The following is a 13,163-nucleotide window of genomic DNA, read 5'->3' as shown; positions in this document are numbered from 1 at the left end:
CTCCTTCTCTTCCTTTCTTTCTTTAGCCACTCTGGCCCTCTCTCTCGTGTGCCTGGCCCGTCTTGATGTCCTCTGTGGGAGTGGGGTGTAGGCTGCGAAAGCTGCCGGTCCTGCTGCCTCCATCATCAGGGCAGCCTGATCCTCTTTACACTCCTGTGGACATACAGTGAACACACTACAGGTGCAGTCTCGAGAATGTCTCTATGAATGTATTTGTCTTTTCTGAGTATAAAACCATTCAGTTGTCTCCAGTGATCTTTACATATTGTCTATGTTTAGCCATCCTGAATGGGGTGAGTGGGTAGTTATCAAATACAGTAGCATAGGGCTTTGAAACTTCCTGATGGAGATGACAGACACAATGACAGGGAAACGTCAAGAAATATGATTGCGTTAGATAACAGGCTTCCCTCGCAAAGAGATTGCGGTACCTCACAATGTTCTCAAGAATAGGCTGTTGCGTTCCCAATTTCCCAAAAGGGGCTCTCTAGTTTTGCCTTTAAAAAAGGCCTACATCTACCTTTTATTCAACATATCCGACACAATTTATATTGCAAATCATGTAGGCCTGTACAGTAAGTAATTGTAGGCCCTTTGCAAAGTCAACTTACGACTTACTTAAGGAAAGGTCCTGTCGATTAAGACCTATTAGTGCCAACTATGTTTGGTTATATTTTAGATAGGGCCTACCTGAAAACATCAAATTAACCATTTTGATATTGTTCTGTCAATCATCTTTCTTCGATAGTCCATCCTCTATAGGTTATTTATAAAGCTGTCTCGTTTTAATGTTGATCTTTAAAATGGTTGATTTTGCAGCCACATTTCTCTCTGTAACAACGATTGAGCTCGTCCCGTTTCACTTTTTAGGCTGTTACGCTGCTCTTTCACTGACAAACAGCTGTTTTTGGAATTAAGCGCTCACCGAAATTACCGCGATTTGACTTGATGTTGGGATCAAACTGTCTGCCGAGTCGGATGAATTACTTCCCAGAGATCTAACAACAAAGAGTAGCCAATTAAGGGTATTTCTTTGCAGTAGGTCTAGGTCCTGATTGTGGGGGAAATGTTGTTTTGAATTGTAGGCTACTTTGACTGGACGATAACATACGAATACAAACAAGTGTACAGTAACATGTTGTCACCACGGATGATAGAGCTTGATTTGATTAAATTTGATTAATTTTCAGCCCTGCTTCTTACAGCTTTGCGTTTACTTGAAGGCAGTTCACGGACTTGAGGTAGGCTGAAAATATACAGGAGCTTGTCGGCCTAGTGCTTATTCGATTAAGGTAGGGGGGATCTGCGCGAAGCCCACACATCGTGTCGCTCACCGGCCCCGCAGCCCACAGATCGACCGGCCCACCAGCAGCCATGGCACAGCCCTTTACACAACATTTAGGCAGCACCCCCTCTCGAAAGATACATCCTACGTCCTTGGACATTTGGCCCAAGTATTGGGGCAATTTAATGTAAAGTATTCCCGTTTATTTAAACTAAAATAGAGCAAGGCAAACTTACCTGCGGCGGGTCCCACCAGTTTTTCTCCATTGTGTTGAAATGTAATTGAATCTATTTCCACTAATGAGCGTACCACATTACAAATGACAATCAGCAAAGGCTATTTGACAACAACTGGAGGTTCAAGTGACCAAAGTGACTTTTACATAAATTTACGTCATTGCTAGCAGCGTCATCAAGACAACAGCATTATGACGCAGGAGATATTTATTTGATTACAGATATGCTCATGTTGTTTCTTGGAAAATATACGTCGTTGGGATTAATCATCATCATATTATTAATTAATAGACAAAACACAGACATAGATATAGGTATATAGATCAGTGGTAGGGGCTCGGGGTCGTTTCTGGACATGGCCCTCCATTGTAATTTACATTTACATTCATGGCATTTAGCAGACGCCTTTATCCAAAGCGACTTACAACAATACATTTGTTTAAGTAATTGAATCATCTATCCAACAGTCATCATAAGACAAAGTAATCAATGCTCACACCAGGGGCCATAGGCAGTCGGCTATTTCATTTTATTTGTATTAGCAGGAGAGAACTTGTACAAGGGGGGTAGCGGGGATGAAGAGGTCTCTGGGTGGGGTTGGGGTTAGTCTTAGTATAGGGGGGGGGGGATAAATGGAAAACATACTCGTGGTTCAGGTATTAACTGCCAATGAACTTAGTTGGAACAATACAAATTACAATGTAAAACAATAACAATATAATTTCAGTATGTATATATACATTTCAGTATTATATCAAAATAATGATTTAGAAATATGGTACAACCTGTGAGCTGCCTGGTTGCCTTGGCAACGGTAAACTACAGCGCTGTTCATCAGCGGTTCGGGCTCTGGCTCTAACCGTCTACCTTCTCTTAACCGTTAGGAGAAAACGAAGAAAAACAAAGAAAATGTAAACTACAAAACACTCTAACATTAAATCCTACACATACATCTGTATCAGTGGAGTCAGGCAAACGTTACACCAGACTCCCTTCGACATGTTTTGTCAGGTGTCATTTGACAACAACCACTCATCGTAAACGGCAAACTAGTGCTAACTCGTCCTCGTTTAGGATACCAAGCTAGCGCAATTACCGCTAACAGACTACAAACTTCATATGCTACTATGCCTAACGGTACACTAAATAGAAAGCCTACATTAATGACAAACTGTATTAATGCTTATGCTTAAGAATAAATGGAAAACACACTAGTGAGTCGTCTGGTCCTCAGTCTTTACTGGTTCAGGTATTAACTGCCAACTGAAGAACGCAGCGCAAGCCACAGCTTATATACCCGCAGGTGATCTAGTGCCTTTTATACTCCAAATAGAAATGCGTGAAATTGAATGGGGGGAGTCTGTAAACATGCAAGATAAAGTGCATACATATAAAATAACACATTTGGGCGATTCTTCAACTACAGGCACTTTTGGCCTTGTGAACTTGAGGGGAAAAAAAATGTTCAAATCTAAATTGTCACAGTCTAATAGGTTAATATAAGTAGTCTAGTTTCATGATCCATAAGAGAACGCACTAACATTACAAGACAAATTGATGTTTTTTTTACATATTGTCCGACCCGCATTGAACAAATGTAATTTCCATCATATGTAAACATTTGATTATTATTTAAAAAAAGTATGATATACATAATTTCTCAACAGTGTAAGACCACTTTCACACATAGTTTTACCAGTTTATACCTATATTGCAATTACCATACATTTGTGGATTAGGTAAATTAATTGAGATGAGGACCAAACACAAAGCTTACATCAACCACAACCTGAAATATAATATTGGATTGTTTAGATACATTTCAGGAAATAACTACTTGTGTTATTACATTAAGTGGAACATTATCCCATAAACTATGCAGAAGTTTTTAATGAGTGATTAGAATTTTGTAACTATTTTTAAAAAAAGGTATGAGGTGGTGGAAATGACTGGGTCATTTCTGGGTCAACCCCTCTTTCTTTTTTCCTCAGGTATCTCTCCCTGTCTCTTTTCAGTCGCTCTTCATATTTGACAGGGTCCTCTTTTATTCTGTCCCTATAGGCCTGAGACCTTTCTGCAGTAGAGGTCCGTGGCATCTTAAAAATAGATGAAAATGCATTTCAACAAATATGCATTTGAATAAAACATTAACATTGTACATTTTAATAAATAAATTACACATATGTAGCCTCACAATCTATGAATTGCACCTTGTAAGCATAAATGTAATTTCAACCTCACCTTTGTCATTTCCACCCAAGAAGATAATGTGTTGGAAATGACGGAGGTGGAAATGACAATCTTACAGTATTTTGTAAAAAAATCCAAGCTAGCATCACAGATTAGCTATGAATTGGTACCTAGCATTTCATGCATGCAAAATACATCTATGTACGTTAAAAAATCGATTTATTTACAAACTCAATTGATGTTACGTCATGTTTGGAAATGACATACAATAAAAATATTTTCATTTCAAGCAATATTTACCTTGAGTTTTCTTCAAAAGTTGGTGAAGAAATCCAAAATATCCTCCATATCAGACATGTGCTGTGATGTAACTGTTCATCTCCATAGAAACTACCCAAACCATCTTTCACACAAACCTTTTAAAGGGACATTACAGTGTTGTGGTGGAAATGATGGCAATACTGTGGGACAACTACATTTTGTATATAAAATCACATAAATAGTTGTTTGACCTTAAATACCCCAATTATGTGTTGATTATTTTACTGATACTTTATTCAGTCACATTTAAAAAAAATAGATAAATCATTTTTTTACACTTCATTTTCATTATTGAAGATCAGAAGTCTGGGTGTGGGACAGGCACAAAACAGCAATATTTGCATCTATAACGATGTTGAAAAAGGTGAAAAAATCATCATAGACTACCGGTAAAAAGTTCCTAAAGTACTTTCATTGTAAAGATAACTATGAAAGTGTGAATATTCCCTTTTTTTTTTTTTTTTTTTTTTATAAAATATGATCAAAGGACATGAAAGTGCCCGTAGTCTAAGAATCGCCCATTTACGTAAGTGGCCAATTACATATAAATATCCTATGTGCCACATAAACAGTGGAAAAAGCAGTGAAGCCCTTAGCAGACATAGGGGAAAATGTACAGTATATACAAACATGTACAGGAGCAGGACGTATTGTGTCTCTGTTAACACAGTTGTGTCATGTGTAATTGTGTTAAATGATCCATAATAAGTGCTGTCCAGTTTCCTCTATATTATATATAACATGGTGAATAACTCTTCAGATATTTCTTTAAGGCCAATATCAGATATATCTGTCAAGCTCTAATTACAATGAGCTGTCCTCCCATTTCTACCTCCATCAGCCTCCTGTTGCACAGTAATGAGTGATAAAGACACCTGATGACAAGGATGAGAAATGTAAAGATCACGGTTTCATCCAAGGCCCATCTACCTTTCATTCAAATTATGCTAAGATTATTATCATTGGTGATTTTAACCTACATGTGGACAATGAGACTGACTCGACAGCCATGGATTTGATGAATTTCTTGAATTCTACGGACTTTATTCAGTGAGTTACTGGGCTCACCCATAACCACTGCCACACCCTGGACCTAGTGATTACAAAGGGTCTTACTCCTGTTGCATCCTCTTTATCTAGCCATGTCGCTGAGCAGATGAGATTCATGATGATGAATATGAATAGTACACCATCAACAGCTTCCTCCTGTGATAATGATTTAGTAACCAGCTTCAACACCAAACTAAGGGCAACTATCGACTCTGTAGCACCAGTCAAACAGTTTGATTGATTTCCTGGTGAAATGCATTGCGGACATATGGATGTCACAGAACTAGTCATTGGAGCAAAAACCGAAAGAGAGAAACTGTCTGCATACTTAAAGACACTTCTACTTACAGTAACACTAAGCACCAGGCAAAAAACAGAGGTGTCACCATTGACTCAGATCTTAATTTTGAAACCCATATCAAGAATGTGACTAAAACATATTTGTATCACTTAAAGAAGAGTAAGTAAGTTTGTCGGAAATCTGCCATCGTGGAGAAATTCTGTCTGAAGTTGTCCAAACGACAACATCCTCCCTTATAATAATATAACCCCCCGAAATGAACTTGCAGTGTTGGACATTAGCTGTTGTGTTTCTGCATGCGCACACGATTGGAAGAGGCAGCCCTCAGAGACAGAAAGGTGAGTCCACTCCCCTAGAACACCCCTGGCAGTAACAACATGTTTATATGCAAACCGAGTGTCCAGGTAGGACACTGCATTTTAAAAAGCGTGTTTTCCGAACCAAAACAGCGTTTGTAAATGAAATATTTATTTCAAGGGATCTCGTTCCCTGATCGCTACCGATTAAAGATAGTCATTACAACCTTTAGGAAGCTTTTAAAAAGGTTGAATATTACATGGACCTTTACAGAACACAGCTGTAAAGGTGCAACCTTTCCTCTCCCAGGCTGACACTGAGAGACGAATGCATGCTTGTATTACTAGCAGCCTTGATTACTGTAACACTCTCCTGTCTGGTCGACCAAAGAAAGCTCTTGGCAAATGATACAAAATGCAGCAGCACGAGTCAGATGGAGAGCACATATCATACAAGTCTCTGCACTGATAACCTGTTAGTTTTATAATTTATTTTAAGATAATTGTATTAGTTTAGAAATCACTCTATGGTCACGCACACCACTGCATGTCAGACATGCTTTTAAGGTATATACCCTGTAGATCCCTCAGGTCCTCAGGTACTGGCCTTTTAACTATTCTGAAGATTCCAACAACACCTATCTACTTCCTGTTTCAAATGAATAGCACTGGGCAGAAGTCTGCACAGGGATGCTACAGACACATTAGCATACTGCAAAATACTGTCACCTATCTAACCATCTGTTCCAAAGCAATAGTAATAGATACTGTAGGAGTCTGCAGTGCACAGGGGTTACACACTCATCAGTACCCTCTAAAATACTGTCACTATCATATTTCCTGTTCCACATGAATAGTACTATATAGGAGTCTGCAGAGGGGTTACCTTGTTGGGAACACAGTGTCTATCTCCTCCTGCAGCTTGGTCATGATGTGAGGGCTGGTTGCCAGATTGTAGGCCAGGAAGGACAGAGAGCTACTGGTGGTCTCATAGAGTGTTTCCACAGTGTATGTCAGTCTAATCAATGAATTCGATAGCTTCATTTATTGAGCACAAAATGATTTAGACTGAAAGCTATATGGGGGCAGTTGTACCGACTGTGAGGAACAGTGGGCTGAAGATGTCAAACTTGAGCATTTTCTTGATGTTGGTCACAAAGGGGTCAGAGGGGTTGTGGAGGGAGTCGATGTCGACACTGAATGAAGTGCTGACGACCTTATCCATACTGTATGGTCCAAAGAACCTGGAACACAACCACACAATCTTTGACCACCAGAACCACAACCACAAAATTAAAGGGGGAGTTCACTGAAATTACAAATTCACCTTATCTTCTCGGAGAGAAATCCTCACTCTTTTAGTTCAATGGGCTCTTCGTTATCGGCCGTCTTCTTCAGATTGCTGACCAAATTACCAGAGTGCTGCTTCATGATCCCGAACATCTGAGTTGGGAAGGATACATGGAAAAATATGATGATTGATACATGGATTAATATGTGCAAAACATGGGTTAATATCATGTTTGAAACAGGAATTATTTTAATGTTTATATAGCCTGAGAATATACATTCATACAGGATACACTATGTATATAGTCAAGGAATAAGTGACTCCAAAGATGAACTATTATTCTATACTCTGTCATCTGACCACTGAACTTATCTAAGATAAGATTAAATATACTTTATTGTCCCGGATGGAAATTTGTCTTGGACAATTAAAGTTGCTGCTTCACACAACAACAAACAACAATGAATACACACTATACACATAGTACAAATCACATAAACACACACACACACACACGTCAGAGTTGTTAGTCATTCATTTATTTGTGTTGTTGGAATGAATAAAAGAAGGAGAGGAGAGATGGGACTGTACCTCTTTGATCCGCCCACTGGTGAAGGAGGGAGACAGGACACTGCGGATCCGTCTCCATGTATCATCCTCAGCGATAAACACGGCGTCATACAGAGGCCCGTTGAGATAGAAATTCTAGAAAAATAACAATGATTATATACTGCAAAATTAACCGAATATTAATAATGCTATAATAACAATGATATTATCTATTTAATAAGCCCTTATGTTTTTTTCCCCATACAACAACTTCAATTTAGCGTATTACCCTCCTGTTAGTGAAAAGGGAGTAGCATTCCTTGATGAGGATGGTTTTGATCATGGCTGTGTCCATGATACACAGGACGGGCTGACGGCCATCATAGATCCTACAGACCAGCAAAAACAAAGATAGTTAGATATACACTCATCTAACACTTTATTAGGAACACTATACTAATACTGGGTAGAGCCTGCCTTTGCTCTCAAAACAGCCTCAATTCTTCGTGACATTGATTCCTTTGAGATTCTGGTCCATGATGACATGATTGCATCACGCAATTCCTGCACATTTTTCAGGTGCACTTTCAAGATGTGAATCTCCCGTTTTGCCACATCCCAAAGGTGTTCTATTGGATTCAGATCCGGTGACAAGGAAGGCCACTGAAGAACACTGAACTCATTGTCATGTTCATGAAACCAGTTTAAGACGACTTTTGCTTTGTGACATGGTGCATTATCATGCTGGAAGTAGCCATTAGAAGGTGGGTAAATTGTGGCCATGAAGGGATGCACATGGTCAGCAACAATACTCAAATAGGCTGTGGCATTCAAGCAAATATACCGTAGATAGAGACAGACAGACCCATCACAGATCCTGCACTCTTTGAAAAAGTGCTACCTAGAACCAAAAAGGGTTCTTCTTCCACTGTCCCTTTGAAGAAACCTTTTGGGTTCCATGTAGAACCCTTTCCACAGAAGGTTATACAGTACCGTGCGTAAGTAATGGGACAGTGAAGCATTTTTTCTTCTGTTTGGATTTGAAATAAAAACGTAGAGATTTTTATTTTTTATTTGATGTACATATTGGTTTATCATTCAGAAATTACAACACTTTTATGCATAATCCCCCTATTTCATTGCATAAAGTAACGGTACATTACATCTCCAAAATACAGTACATAGTCAAAAGCAGTACATTTACATCAACCCACTACAATAAAGTAGCTAAATAATAAAGAGTTTGACCTGCAACTCACTCTACGAGCACCATTGAACTGATGATCAGCTCAGAATGTGAATGGAAAATGTGTAGGTCTACATTCCATGCATTTGCCCAGTACCTTTTCTCTAATATTAGGTATGAAAATATGACTTTCAATGTAACAATTTACATCTCCAATAACAGCTTATTCCCTACAGTATTATAGTGAACTGCATGTGTAAAAGCAGTGTGCTATATGTGTAATGCCATTTAAAATTTTACCTACAGTAGGTTACCATGGTAGCCGGCGTCAAATGGTCACCACTTGTGTGATATCACTGTGTTACAACATATTCTGTCATATTTGTTGTACTGTATCTCGCATCTCCTAGCAATAATAACCATGGCACCTCTGATGATGTCACTGTGACATCATGAAATGTAACAGTGGCACGCAGGTTCATTCCACGCTGAACATTTAAATTACTATAGCCATGTATACAACCATGCACTAGGCTGGGCCTGCATCGGCCTTCAATAAAACCACCTCCAATGCCCTCAGTAATGCTGACATTTTAGTGGCAAACACATATTGATAGATCTTACCATAAGTCAGCCCAAAACAAATACACACCCTATCTACAACTATCTGTTAGCAAACACTTTTCCAGCTTTCTCTTTGTACTACCAATGTATTGTAACGACCCTGTGTAAGGCCCGTTAGCAGCTCTGCCAAGGGAGTTAACTCTCTTGGTGTTGTGGCTAGCGCGGCCGGTTTGTAAGCGGAAGGTTGCGAGTTCGATACCCGCTTAAGGCAAGCTACTCTACCCCGCCGTTCGCTACATTGGTGTCAGAAGTGGGATGGTGCCCGTGAGGCCATCGGAGAGGCGTGTCCACGTGAGAGACACGTATAGTGAAGCGTGAGGGCACGCTCTCCCGAACGGAGGGGATAGTGTAACGACCCTGTGGGCTGAAGATTGGTGGAACTCACATTGCAGTATTTATGCAAAAGCTCTTTTATTACATTAGCAAATTAAATCCAAAAGTAGTTTGGGGTACTGTAGAAACCATTTACCACTGCCATAAGACCACCTCACAGGTTGATGATTTCAGTTCTCATAATTTGTACAAGTGATATATACACCAAGGAAATACACCACTCGTAAAATATACCACTTGTCCTGATTTAGTGCTATCTCAAACCTAGACGTGTTGATTGATTTTGATTGAATTAGTAGGATAGAGAGGGTGAATAGTGTCTTTTTGGTTTTGTTTTCAAATTCATGCATATTACCCTAACCCCAAAACCAAGAGAAATACATGTTGCTCACCATTAATTACTTATGGAAATTCACACCAAAGACAACATTTTTATAACAATTAAGGCCTTTTGACTGAAATGTTTGTAAAATGTTGTACAGAGGACTTACCAATGCTGAGTCTTTCTCCATCTACCTGATGCCCGGGAAGTTCACATACCCAATACTTTATCCCTATGGCAACCCATGTATGATGTCATCATATGGAACATCTACACAATTGTGATATCATATCAAGCTGTAACACATGTGTTTGAGCCTATGGAGTTGTGTTGTGTAGATTGTCTCTCTAATTAGTAATGTAAGGGCTGCATTTGATGGATGTGTGTTCAAAGTAGCTCTTTTTCACATGTTATAATAAAATCAATGACATAATCAAAACAAAGTTTTCAGGTATAGTAAAAACAAACTTCCACTGTCATTAGACTGCCCTCAAGTATATGATTCCAGTTCTCAGAATGAGCCATGAGTCAGGAAATGTGGTGTTTTACAAACAGTTTTAACCATCATTTGCGATGCTTTTTTCTTTTCTTTTTTTAAATGACGGCAACAAAATCTGCGATGGCCCTACATCCAGTTACATTTTTGAAGTCCCTCTGTATCAGAAGAGGTTTTATGCTCTCATCTTTAAACCCAGATGAACATGTATTTTAATCTGAACTGTCCTAGACTATTAAATATAACGTAGATGTTTCACTTTAAATGGTGACTGACTACGACTTGAGTTTGTTTTGTGTGAATCTCAACTCTCAAGACCATTATTGACCAACTCAATGACACTGAATCACCTTCATGATCACATTACTGGACACATGTAGGCCAACTGCTCATTTTAAAATCTAAAATAATCTTTGTCATGATGGCCATTTAGGATGGAACGGGACTCGCCAATAAGAAACCAACTCCAGACTTGATGAGGTGAGGGGAGAGGACCTCCTTGGTTGGTGAGACTTGAGTGCAGGGGAGAGGAGGAGGAGGAGGAGGAGGGTGAGACTTGACTGGGTAAGGGGAGAGGAGGAGGAGGAGGGTGAGACTTGACGAGGTGAGGAGAGAGGAGGAGGGTGAGACTTGACGAGGTGAGGAGAGAGGAGGAGGGTGAGACTTGACTAGGTGAGGGGAGAGGAGGAGGAGGGTGAGACTTGACTAAGTTATGTGCAATTCTCCAGGGGAAGGAGAAGGACTGGGGAGGAGGGGAAGCCCAACGGGCCCGCCGAGCCAGAGAAGAGCCACTCCAACAGCAGCACGCTGTCCGACTGGCAGGACAACATCATCTTCGTCAACAAGTTCTTCCACCAGGTACAGATGTGCAGAAGTACCATGGGCTCAAGTTGTTATCGTTTAATGTTGTCTAAAAATATGAAGAGTAACGTTTTTAGACGTTTTAGAAGAGTTACCAGATTAAACAAATGAAACAAACCTACAATTCACATGTCGTATTTTCACTGTAGAAAGATATGATATGACAGAAATATGTTAGCATTACCGTACGTTTAATGCTCATTTGATTTCCTCACGGTCACCACTTGCTTTTGAATGCAGTATTGATCTGAATGACCCTATGAGATGAGATGAGTTCTATTGGACTGTCCTCTAGTGGACGGACTGTATCACTCCATCGAAGACACATTCTTAGAAATTTGACTCCAACACACTCATTCTCAGGATGAAAATAGAGATCATGTGTGTGTGCAGTCAGGAGAAGGAGAGGAACAACCTCCTGGAATTATATTATATAATTATAATTATATAATAATTATAATTCTAATGTATTATCATAATACATAACGTATATTCTAGTAAATCTCCTGATGTCTCTATCTTCCCCCTGCAGGCCTTCCTGTTGCCGTCCTGCGAGGCATCAGCGACCCGCAAGGTGATCAAGGTGTACAGGAAGTTGATCCTGCAGGAGAAGCCCACCTTCATAATGGAGACGGAGAAGAGCAGCTAGGACGAGGTGGAGGAGACCCAGAGCAGCTGCTCACCACGGAGATGGACAGCACGCATGTATAGGTGAGGACCAAACACACGCCACACACCACACACACACACACACACACACACACACAGATGATGTTGTCTCAAACATGCACTTACTTAGGGTTAGCACTGCCTATATAAATAGATAATAACAGGTATATATATATATATATATATATATATATATATATATATATATATGCTGGGGACATGTAATAAATTAGTAATAAGCATAGTGAAAAGACAATTATACATAAAAGGAGGTAAAACCCCCATAATAAAGTGGGCATGCGTAAGTGCTGTGATATATTAACAAACATTTTAGAAAAAGGTAGACGGTAATAAGTGCTGATGTCCTACAATTCGAGAAAATCACACACTATATATACATACATACGTAAACCACACACAGAGACAAATAAATATGAAAGTGCTGAAGTATAATACATGCTGTAGTATAATAAATACAAATATATATATATATATATATATATATATTATATATACAATCAACAAACACTTTATTAGCAACACCTGTACACATTCTCATGGTGGAGGTGGTGTAATGGTGTGGGGAATGTTTTTTTGGCACACTTTGGGCCTGTTAATACCAATCAATCATATTGCTTGAATGCCACAGCCTATTTGAGTATTGTTGCTGACCATGTGCATGCCTTCATGGCCACAATTTACCCATCTTCTAATGGCTACTTCCAGCATGATAATGCACCATGTCGCAAAGCAAAAGTCGTCTCAAACTGGTTTCAGAAACATAACAATGAGTTCTGTGTTCTTCAGTGGCCTTCCCAGCCACCAGATCTGAATCAAATAGAACACCTTTGGGATGTGGTAGAACGGGAGATTCACAGCTTGGAAGTGCACCTGAAAAATCTACAGCAATCGCGTGATGCAATCATGTCATCATGGACCAGAAAGTCAAAGAAATGTTATAAACATCTTGTGGAATCAATGCCACAAAGAATTGAGGCTGTTTTCAGAGCAAAGGGAGGCCCTACCGAGTATAGTATAGTGTTCCTAATAACGTGCTCAGTGAGTGTGTATATACAGTGCGGGAAAATAAGTATTCAACACATCAACAAATGTTTAATTCAACATATTTCCATTGCAGCCATTCACATGAAAT

The 13,163-nt window shown here is 39.4% G+C and overlaps 2 pseudogenes across 2 annotated transcripts in view; both read right to left on the bottom strand.

The window, feature by feature from the left end:
- LOC310824158 (cytochrome P450 3A27-like) overlaps positions 1–13,163 on the bottom strand; it is a 94,401-nt pseudogene that overhangs the window by 43,059 nt on the left and 38,179 nt on the right. The window lies entirely within an intron of this gene.
- The window catches only part of LOC310823683 (cytochrome P450 3A27-like), a 34,408-nt pseudogene continuing 33,231 nt past the window's right edge, over positions 11,987–13,163 (bottom strand). The window contains exon 6 of the transcript in view: positions 11,987–12,016. The product of the transcript in view is annotated as a cytochrome P450 3A27-like (transcript). The remainder of the gene's footprint in view (positions 12,017–13,163) is intronic.

This window comes from Argentina silus (genome assembly GCF_951799395.1).
Source record: "Argentina silus genome assembly, chromosome: Y".
Lineage (NCBI taxonomy): Eukaryota > Metazoa > Chordata > Actinopteri > Argentiniformes > Argentinidae > Argentina > Argentina silus.
Note: the sequence above shows the minus strand (reverse complement) of the source record. Positions and strands in the feature narration are given on the sequence as shown.